This window comes from Jaculus jaculus, chromosome 3 (genome assembly GCF_020740685.1).
Source record: "Jaculus jaculus isolate mJacJac1 chromosome 3, mJacJac1.mat.Y.cur, whole genome shotgun sequence".
In the NCBI taxonomy this organism is placed as follows: domain Eukaryota; kingdom Metazoa; phylum Chordata; class Mammalia; order Rodentia; family Dipodidae; genus Jaculus; species Jaculus jaculus.
This window is the reverse complement of record NC_059104.1, coordinates 139,118,233-139,127,540: the sequence shown is the minus strand read 5'-3', so window position 1 is coordinate 139,127,540 and position 9,308 is coordinate 139,118,233.

The window sequence follows — 9,308 nt, the reverse complement described above, 5'->3', positions numbered from 1 at the left end:
TCATCTCCTCCTGGCCCTCTCATGCCAACCCTCAAAGATTATGAATACAATTACAAATGCATTCCTTTGTGAGAGATCCCCCCTCTTCCTCCTTAATTTCTTTGATAAATTCAACATGAAGTGACAGTCACAGCAGGTGTCCCAAACTCTACCTTAGAAAAACAAACTCAAAAAAAAAAAAAAAAAAAAAACCTTAGAAATCAATAAGTGAGAAAACGTGAATGCACACTTAGGGCCTGTCTGCAATCTTTAATCTTTATGAAAGCCATAAGGATTATTATGACCAAGAGGATATTACTACATTAAAAGATTAACCAAAGGAGAGCTGTGAGACTTCACAACTGAATTGTTAGGCAGTCAATATTTCAATGTATCCTTCTCTGTGCTGGTATCTTAATGAGACAAGAAAAAGAAAAGCCACTACTTTTGTCATATGAGCAACAACTAGAGCAAACTATGCTGTAAAAACCAAAAAGCTCTTCTTAGGTTTTTATTAATTGGAGGTGTAAAAAAATGTCTTAGGGCTGCTACTATCTATTTAAATTAAGCAAATGTATCCGGGAAAAGTCAGATATACACAGGCTCCAATTATGAGTTCGATTAAGGTTACCTGTTGTAGCTTCCACCTCACTCTGCTGCGTAATTTCAGCTTTTGCCATTCTGACTGGTGGGATAAGTGTGTTGCTAGTTTGAGGGGTTAACGCAGACTGACTGACTGGGTAGTTGGAGCTAAAGTCTGCAGGCTTGCATGGACAGGCAAGTGCTTAACACCAACAATGCGCGTGATGTGCATGCGTATAGGTGTGTCCATACGAGTATGGATGCAAGTGTACGTAAAGGTGCACACGCATGTGGCGTGCATATGGAGGCAAGAGGTTGAAGGCATTTGTCTTAGTCACTCTCCCACTTTACTTTGTTTGGACGGGGTCTCTCACTAACCCAGCACTCAACTATTTGGCTAGACTAGCTAGCCAGTAAGTCCCATGATTCTCCTCATTTAACCTTAGCAGCATGGGGATTTCGTGTGTCACCATGCCTCGATTTAAGTGGGTGCTGAGAATTGAACCCAAGTACTCGTGCTTGCACAACAAGCACTTTACTCACTGATCCATCTCCCCAGCCCCAACACCAACATTTTAAAAATGTAAAATTGGGTTCTGCTCCAAGGACAAGGTCAAGAGCCCCTGCCACATTTTTCTCCCTCCTAAGCTCAGAAGCAAAAGAAAATTTTCTTGCCTTTTGTGGGTATTGTTTCCCCACACTCCAGTCTTTGTATTTACCATTTGTAAGCTGAACTTGGTATATGTTGGGGGCACAGAAGGATCATGAGCTCAAGGTCATCTTGGGCTTCATAGGGAATTCACAGCCGGCCTGGGCTACATGAGACCCTGTCTCAAATAAACAAAAAGAAAACCATCTGTGTACATCTCTTGTTCATTTCCCAAAAGCAATGTACTGTGCATTAACTATGAGAAAACAATTGTGCTGGCCTTCCTACTCACATCTGTAAAGGTTATATTTGTGTTGCTTGGTATCATTTTACCTTCTTAAGGAATTGTTCCAGGTACTCAGCAGATAGGAAGGAAAAAAAAAAAAAAAAAAAAAAAAACACTTAGTGCATGACAAAAAAAAAGAAAAGAAAAGGTGACATTTACAGCCAGAAGCTAGGTACGCAATTGCAAAGGTCATCAATGAGTAAACAGATATTAATGGTTAGCTGGATAACTGGTACATAAGCAGGTCACATTAATAATTAACACCAAGCTCAGGGAAGTGGATACTCACAGAAGAAAACTCACTTTTCCATTTTTATGTTTGTCATGTTATCGCCAAAATACAATTTTGAGATGGTCATGGTTTAAAAAAGGAAAAGGAGTCTGATGTGGGGGAAATCTTCTAGGTCACTATTTCTTTATGAATGCTATGTAGCTGATCACCGAGATTCCCGTGGTCTCCTTCCATAGTTGTGCGTCAAAATTGCTCAGGGACTTTATCATGAGCCTACAAAGTTCTTCCGAACCTATGAACTTGCTCAATGCCTTACTGGGTCTGAGCCACCAGTGTGAATTTCTGAGAAGAGAGAATTCCACTGTGTAAGTGCTGACTAGAACTTATCCCATGAGCCTTCATTGAGAAGTTCAAACTCAGAACAATGGACACAAGCCTCGAAAGGATGATCCTGGGAAATGTACAAGGCAGGTGTACAGGGGTGTGAGCAACTAGAAGGAGCAGGAGTCCTGACTCCTACAGTGTGTGCTGTCCTGGGGGCCAAAGCCACAGCTCTTTGAATGTTTGAAGGAAATCAGATCTTATCTGAATTCTTTAGATTTCAGGATTCTTAATGTTGTATCTCATGTTAACTCTGCTCAGGCTAAACAACAACAGCTAATGTGGGCTGCATTTAGTTAATTAAATCCCTTGTTCACACAAAAACAAAACAAAACAAAAGAACAGAATGGATGGATGGAATCCCTAAATATTTTTAATGGAAATGCAGGCCCTATCTTTAATTTTCACTATAGAATTCTTCTGTTCTGTCTCTGTGTGTGTGTGTTTGCGCATGCGCGCGCGCGCACACACACACACACACACACACACACACACACACACACACACACACGATATATATAATTTGAGACTTAGTTACTCTATATAGTCCTAGCTGGTCTAGTATTCACTTCACTACATGGTCCAGACTGTTCTCTAATTCAAGCCAGTCAGCCTTATCCTCTTAAACACTGGAATGACAAGCATGAATAACCATGCTCATCTTTTCCTTTTCTTTTGAGTATATGAGTATGGTAGTCTATAAGAATATTCTTAAAAAGTGAATGAAGTAATGGGGAGCCAGAAGATGAGCAAGAACCTAAAACACTTAGAATTGTATGAGCAGAACTCAATTGAAATTTTGTTTTGGATAAACGGCTCAGACATTAAAGACACTTGCTTGCAAAGCCTGACAGCCTGGGTTTTATTCCCCAGAACCCACATAAAGGCAGATGCACAAAGTGGTACATGTGTCAGGACTTTGTTTGCAGTGGCAGGAGGCCTTGATGTGTCTATTCTCTGTCTGTCTGTTTGTTTGTCTCTCTCTCTCTCTCTCTCTCTCTCTCTCTCTCTCTCTCTCTCTTCTTTCTCTGCCTTTTAACTCTCTGTGTCTCAGAAACAAATAAACAAATGAATAAATAACGATGTATAGTTTGGCTATGAAGTCCATAAGAGATACTGTGGCATATTCAACCTAAAAATCAAATTATCTAAGTTTGGTTATACTAGTAATAGCCTCTGACCATCTGGTAAGATGGACTATAAAAGCAGGCAAGCCAAAGGCACACATGAGATGGGTTTGAGAAGAGGGAGAATGAAATAAGGTACAAAGTTTGCTTCCTTACAAGGGGGTTAGAATTTGAAGTATGTGAATAACAAAAGGAGTACATCAGTTGTTTCTGAGTCTGCCATTCAAGGATGAGCACTGGTCTAATAATTTCATATTCTGGGACCTCTTTACTTCTTCACAGCCTGCCACATTGATTCTTGTCATTGTCCAATAAAATAGGCTGTCTCATAGGTCTCCACTATGTTTAGTCTTTTTCACTTCACCCTTGTTTGTGACATGGGAAATCTATAGTTCAGCTACATCCATGGGACTCATATTCCACATCTCAAATTACTCAGGGGGCCCTGACTTTTGTGCTCCCTCGGGAATCTCTGAAAGCATCCTTCTGTGGACTACAAACATGCGTCTATGTGTTATCCTGCCATAGAACTACACCTCCTTGCTGAAGACAGAACTTACTATTTTCATCTTTGAACAAACTTCTGTAGGCCATTTTCTGTTACTATAAGAGCATTCTAGAATCTAGGTGAAGATTTCTGGAGCTCTAAAGTGTCTCTACAGTAAGGGCTCATACTATTCTCTGCATGGCAGAAAGCAAAAGAAAAGCAAGTGGACATGTGAAGAAGAGACAAAATGGGAGTGAACTTCTGTCACAGCTAAGCAATTACTGTGGGGAAAGTCACATTCCTTTCACGGGGGTTCCATGAGTGTGAACCAAACACCTTCCTTTAGGTCCCATCGCTCAACACTGTAGCCATAGGGAACACGCTTTAGCAGGGATTGTGATGGTGATAAGCCACACTCATAGCATTGTGCCATGTTCTTTGCAAACAGAACAGAAATGTTGAATGACTGTAACTAGGAATGGAAGGATGGAGTCTTTACCATGGTTTGTCTTCATTGTCTACTTGACTGGATTTGGAATCACTTAGGAGACTCACCTCTGGACAGGTCTATGAAATTCTGCCCATGAGTATTTTCACCTAATGTCTTCTCCTCTTCACCTTTGCTTTTGATTTGGGCAATCTATAAAGGTCTGCTACATCCATTTGTCTCTTCTTCTGAAGAGGAAAGACCCACCTTGAATGTGGGTGACACCATTATATGATCTGAGGACCCCTTAAATTTGTTTCCTGTCACAGGTTTGGTCATAGCAACAAAAAAAGTAACTAATAAAAACTCCAAGCAATTCTTTATAGAAAAGATACTCTAGCTGGGTGTGGTAGTGCACGTTTTTAATCCCAGCACTCAAAAGGCTAAGATAGGAGGATCTGTGTGAGTTCAAAACCAGCATGAGACTGCACAGTGAATTCCATATCAGCCTGGGCTAGAGTGAGACTTAGCTCAAAAAGATTAGGAAAGAGGCTCTAATAAGTAAAGTAACAATGAGAAAAATCTGTTTGGCTTCATTTTTCATCTAAACTTCTACATACATTCAATACCACCGGATTTGTGATAGCAACTTTTGCTTTGAAGATATACTAATAGTAGTAAATTAGTACAGACTCAGTTGTTTAGCTTCCTCATCTATAGAGGACAATCATATCCTATATCCTAAACAAACAAACAAACAAACAAAACACTATCTTCTACCTTTCTAGGCTGAGGAATAGTGGAACAGACTACCTTGGGTGATAGTGTGATCACAGAAATGAAATGGTTTATTCAATGATTCATTCTATAAAGAGTAAAGTCTTAGCCACAATTTGGACTAGGTGATCAACAGACCTCAAGATTACCATTTCTGGCCAGCTCTAATTCTATTCATACTGTCTGACTGCTATGTTTGAATTACTTTGTACATGAGCAGAAGTATGGATCTAAACAGTCTCATGATTTGTAAACAGCTAGCATTACCCTTAGCAAATAAAGTACTCAGGAAAGGAAATACTACAGTGAACCTAACAAGCACCAATGTGATGTCATCCATTCAAAGTGTACTGGGTACCATTAAATAGGACAAGATTTTTAAAAAGGCAGTAGTAGAAATTGTTAACAGGTTACCATTTACTCAGCACTCTATGTACCTAATTTTATTTCACTGAGGACTTCATGTGCCCTATGAGGTACTCACACTGTCTTTCTATCACACTAAATGAATCTGGCCTCAACGAGTGAGTTATGATACAGAGGATAATGGGTGATGTATAGAGGATCGTGAGCAAAGCCAGTGCTTTAACCCAGTATGCCACGTGGCTGCTCCTTCATGAGGATGCATTACAGAGGTTAAGTACCTCCAGCATACCTTATGTGACAGCATCCATGACTGTGAGAAGTGAAAAGAGTCAGGGTATATTTAATCCAGTCCCCTAGACCACAGGCATGGAAATTGAGGATCAAAGGAAGAGACATGGCCAAAGCCAGTTAAAACAAGTAAAGAAAATGTACATGCAGGTCTGGGGATATAGCTCAGGAGATAAGGCACTTGCAATGCAACTGTGAGTACCTATGTTTAGATCCCCAGAATGCAAATAAAGCCAGATGCTGTAGTGGGCATCTGTAACCCTACAGTGACTATAGTAAGAAGGGCAATGAAAGCAGTGGAATCCCCTGGAAGGTCACAGACTAGCTGGCTTGGCAAACAGCAGTGAACAAGCAGGGATCTTGCTCCAAACATGGTATAAGGGTACTGCCAACATCCACAAGTTGTCCTATGACCTTCAGGCATATGCCATGCACAGACATTCACACTTATACTCACATGTGCACACACACACAAACACGCACATTTTAAAAAGCATATATGATAAAAAGGCAGGTAGTAAAAATTGGTTTACATTTATCCTACCCCAGTTCAGGAATCAACCACAGTATTTCATTACTAGATGAATGGACACACTGTGGCATGGATCCACAAGAGAATACTAGTCAGTCATTCAAAAGAATGAAATCCTGTCAGTTGTGCAACATGGGGGTAACTGGAGAACATCATGTTAAGTTAAATAAGCCAGCACAGAAAGACAAAAAGCACATGATGTTACTCACAGAATCTGAACAAGATCTTTGAGAGATAGAGAATAGAACAGTACTCACCATGTGCTGGGAAAGAGGTAGAGAGGAGGAAGAAGAGTAGAGGGTACAATGGCACACCTAAACAGGAGAAATAATTTCTACATTTGACCACACAGTAGGAGACCATACACACATACACACACACACACACACACACACACACACACACACACACACACACACGTTGTTTTAGCCAGCTTCCATTACTGTAACAAATAACTAATGCTTAAAGAAAGGCAGTTTGTTTTGGATTTTGCAGATTTAGAGGCTCCATACCATGATCAGACATACCCATGTTCTTATGCCTCTGGTGGGGAGGGGCGGGGGTGAGGAGTGCATGACCAGGCAAACTGTTCACCTCATGGCTGAAAAGCTGGTGAGAAAAAGGAAGTTCTCTTGAAGGGCATGCCTACCCCTAATGACTGAGACCGTCCCACTCAGCCCCACTTTCTAATAACACCTCCTTAGGGAATAAACCTTTAATACTTGTGGCTTTGGGGGACATTTGACATCCAAGCTACTGAACTGTGGTTGACAACAGTTTCAAGGTCGCTAGCAGAGGACCTTGATAACATTGAGTGTTGGTCCTTGCCTTCCACTTGTTGGAGGCATAGTCTCTTTATTATTCATCACTGTGAATGCTAGGCTACCTGGCCCTTCAGCATCTGGGATTCTCTTGCCTCTGCCTTCCATCTCACCATCAGAAGGGCTGGAATTCCAGACTTCCAGACACTCACTATCACATTCAGTTTTATGTGAGTTCTGGGAATCTGAACTCAGATCGTCACACTTGCACAACTACTGTGCCATCTCCCTAGGCCATTGTTTTAAATGTGTATGTGTGTGTTTGCAAAGTGTATGTATGGGCACATGGTTCTCACCTTCACATCTACCATATTTGTTAAATTTACAAATATAAGAGCTCAAATTTTTTAAATAATTATATTTATTTCATTTAAACCTTTATAAAAACATTAATATGGAATCATATCTTATAAAACAAAACAAAATTTCTGTTTCTTCACAAAGTATCAATGACCTCTCTCTTAGATACACAATCAAAATTATTGACTAAAACCCTGGCAGTAAAAGCAGGACTAGACACAGAAAAGCCTTATAAACAATAGTTAAAATAATAAAATAATAATGAAATGGTGGCAAAGGATTAAGGAATGTGATCCTCTAGAAACCTTAGGGAAGAGTGAGTTAAAATAATCCCTTTGTAAAAATTCACTTTAGTGGCCCTTAAAAGCTTCCCCAAATTTTCAATGGCTCTCTTATTAGCTATTTGTAGTGCATGATGTTGTCATTTAAGAATAAATCTTTCAGTAATTCAAAACAAGGACTCTTCAGTAAATAGTTGAAATTAAGGGGGGACTCAGAGTCATCTGGTTTCCATTAGGATGATAAAATAGTTCACTTGAAACCTTTTACAATACACTTTGTTATGGGGAGGTGTCTGCACATCTCACTCCATCACTGGCCATTTGACACAACATAAAAAGCTTCAAAAGCCACGTTAGGCCCCTTCATCAAAAACTAATTGTAATAGATATTGGGGAGTGTTAACACAGTGACCGCGAGGTTGTAGCTGTGGTGTGGAAGCGGCAGTGAACATTAAACACACCCGGCTTGATAGGGCTTATCTCAGTCTCAGAGCTCAGCACTAAGTACTGCAGGCCAGTATCTCCCTGCTGTCGCTTTGTACCACTTTCGGAGTTAATTGCCCCATAAGGCTTCATCTTCTTAGTGAAATTTATAACATTGTCAGAGATCTTGGAAGACATGACTGCAGTTTAGGAGACTTTACAGAAAACAGAGACATAAACAGAGGGGAAAAGAAAATACATACGTGGGGCCTAATGCATGCCAGGTTGGGCATGGCTGGTGTAAGGCTTCCCAGTCCAGGGGTGGGGGAAGTACTCCCAGCACTTTAACTCTTTCAAGCCTGGGATGGGTTCTTCACTGAACTCACTCTAGTGCCAGCAAAGAACTGGGGTCACAGGGCCAAGGGAGGGTGTTCAATGAACCTAGTATGGCCTCTGTCATGCAAGATGCAGTGTCTATGGTAGGGCTTGTGCTCAGCAAGTGTTTTCAGAAGGAATGATGACTGAATAAATAAGCCTATTACACAGAATGCAGCCCTTTATAATTTATTTGAGTACTTTTATGTCTGATGCTCACAACCATCCTCATCACGAGCACAGAGTTTCATTAATGACTGATCTGGTCTCAATTGAGCACTCTGAGCTTTCATTCCAGTCTTCTTGACTTCAGATAGACTGTGTTTGCTGACCCTAAGGAGACATGCATGTGGGTTGTGTGTATGTGTGTGTGCATATTTGTATATCTTTATATGCATTTATTTGTGCATGTGTGCATATATGTGTGCATGTGGAGGCCAGCAGTCAACATGGGGTGTCTTCCTCAATTGCTTTCCACCTTATTTTGAGAGAAAAGATCTCTCACTGAACATGATGCTCACCAATCTAGCTAGACGAGCTAGCCAGCAAGACTCAACTATCCTCCTGTCTCCACGTCTCCAATGTTGGGCTCTCGGGCTCTTGCTGCCACACTTGACTTCTATGTGGGTGTTGATAATCCTGGCTCAGATTCTCGTGCTTGCACAGCAAACACTTTACCCACTGAACATCCCCCCACTATCACTAAGAAGGCTTTTAAAAGTTAAAGACAACAGACTATTTTAGATCATATGTTAGCTCCTGGACTAGATTGTGGGGGGGGGCAGTGTTGGGGGGTGACTTGGTAAATCTAGTCATCTGAAAAGTAATAGTCGCATCTTAATTACAATTAATTTTGTGAAGTGGACATTAAGGCAAGGTGGTTAAAGTTGTGTAGGAATGTGCTGTGCTCTTTTGAATCATACTACAACTCCAGCACCATTTTAAAATAGACTTGAAAGTAATTAATTCATATCTATAATAATAAATACATTGTT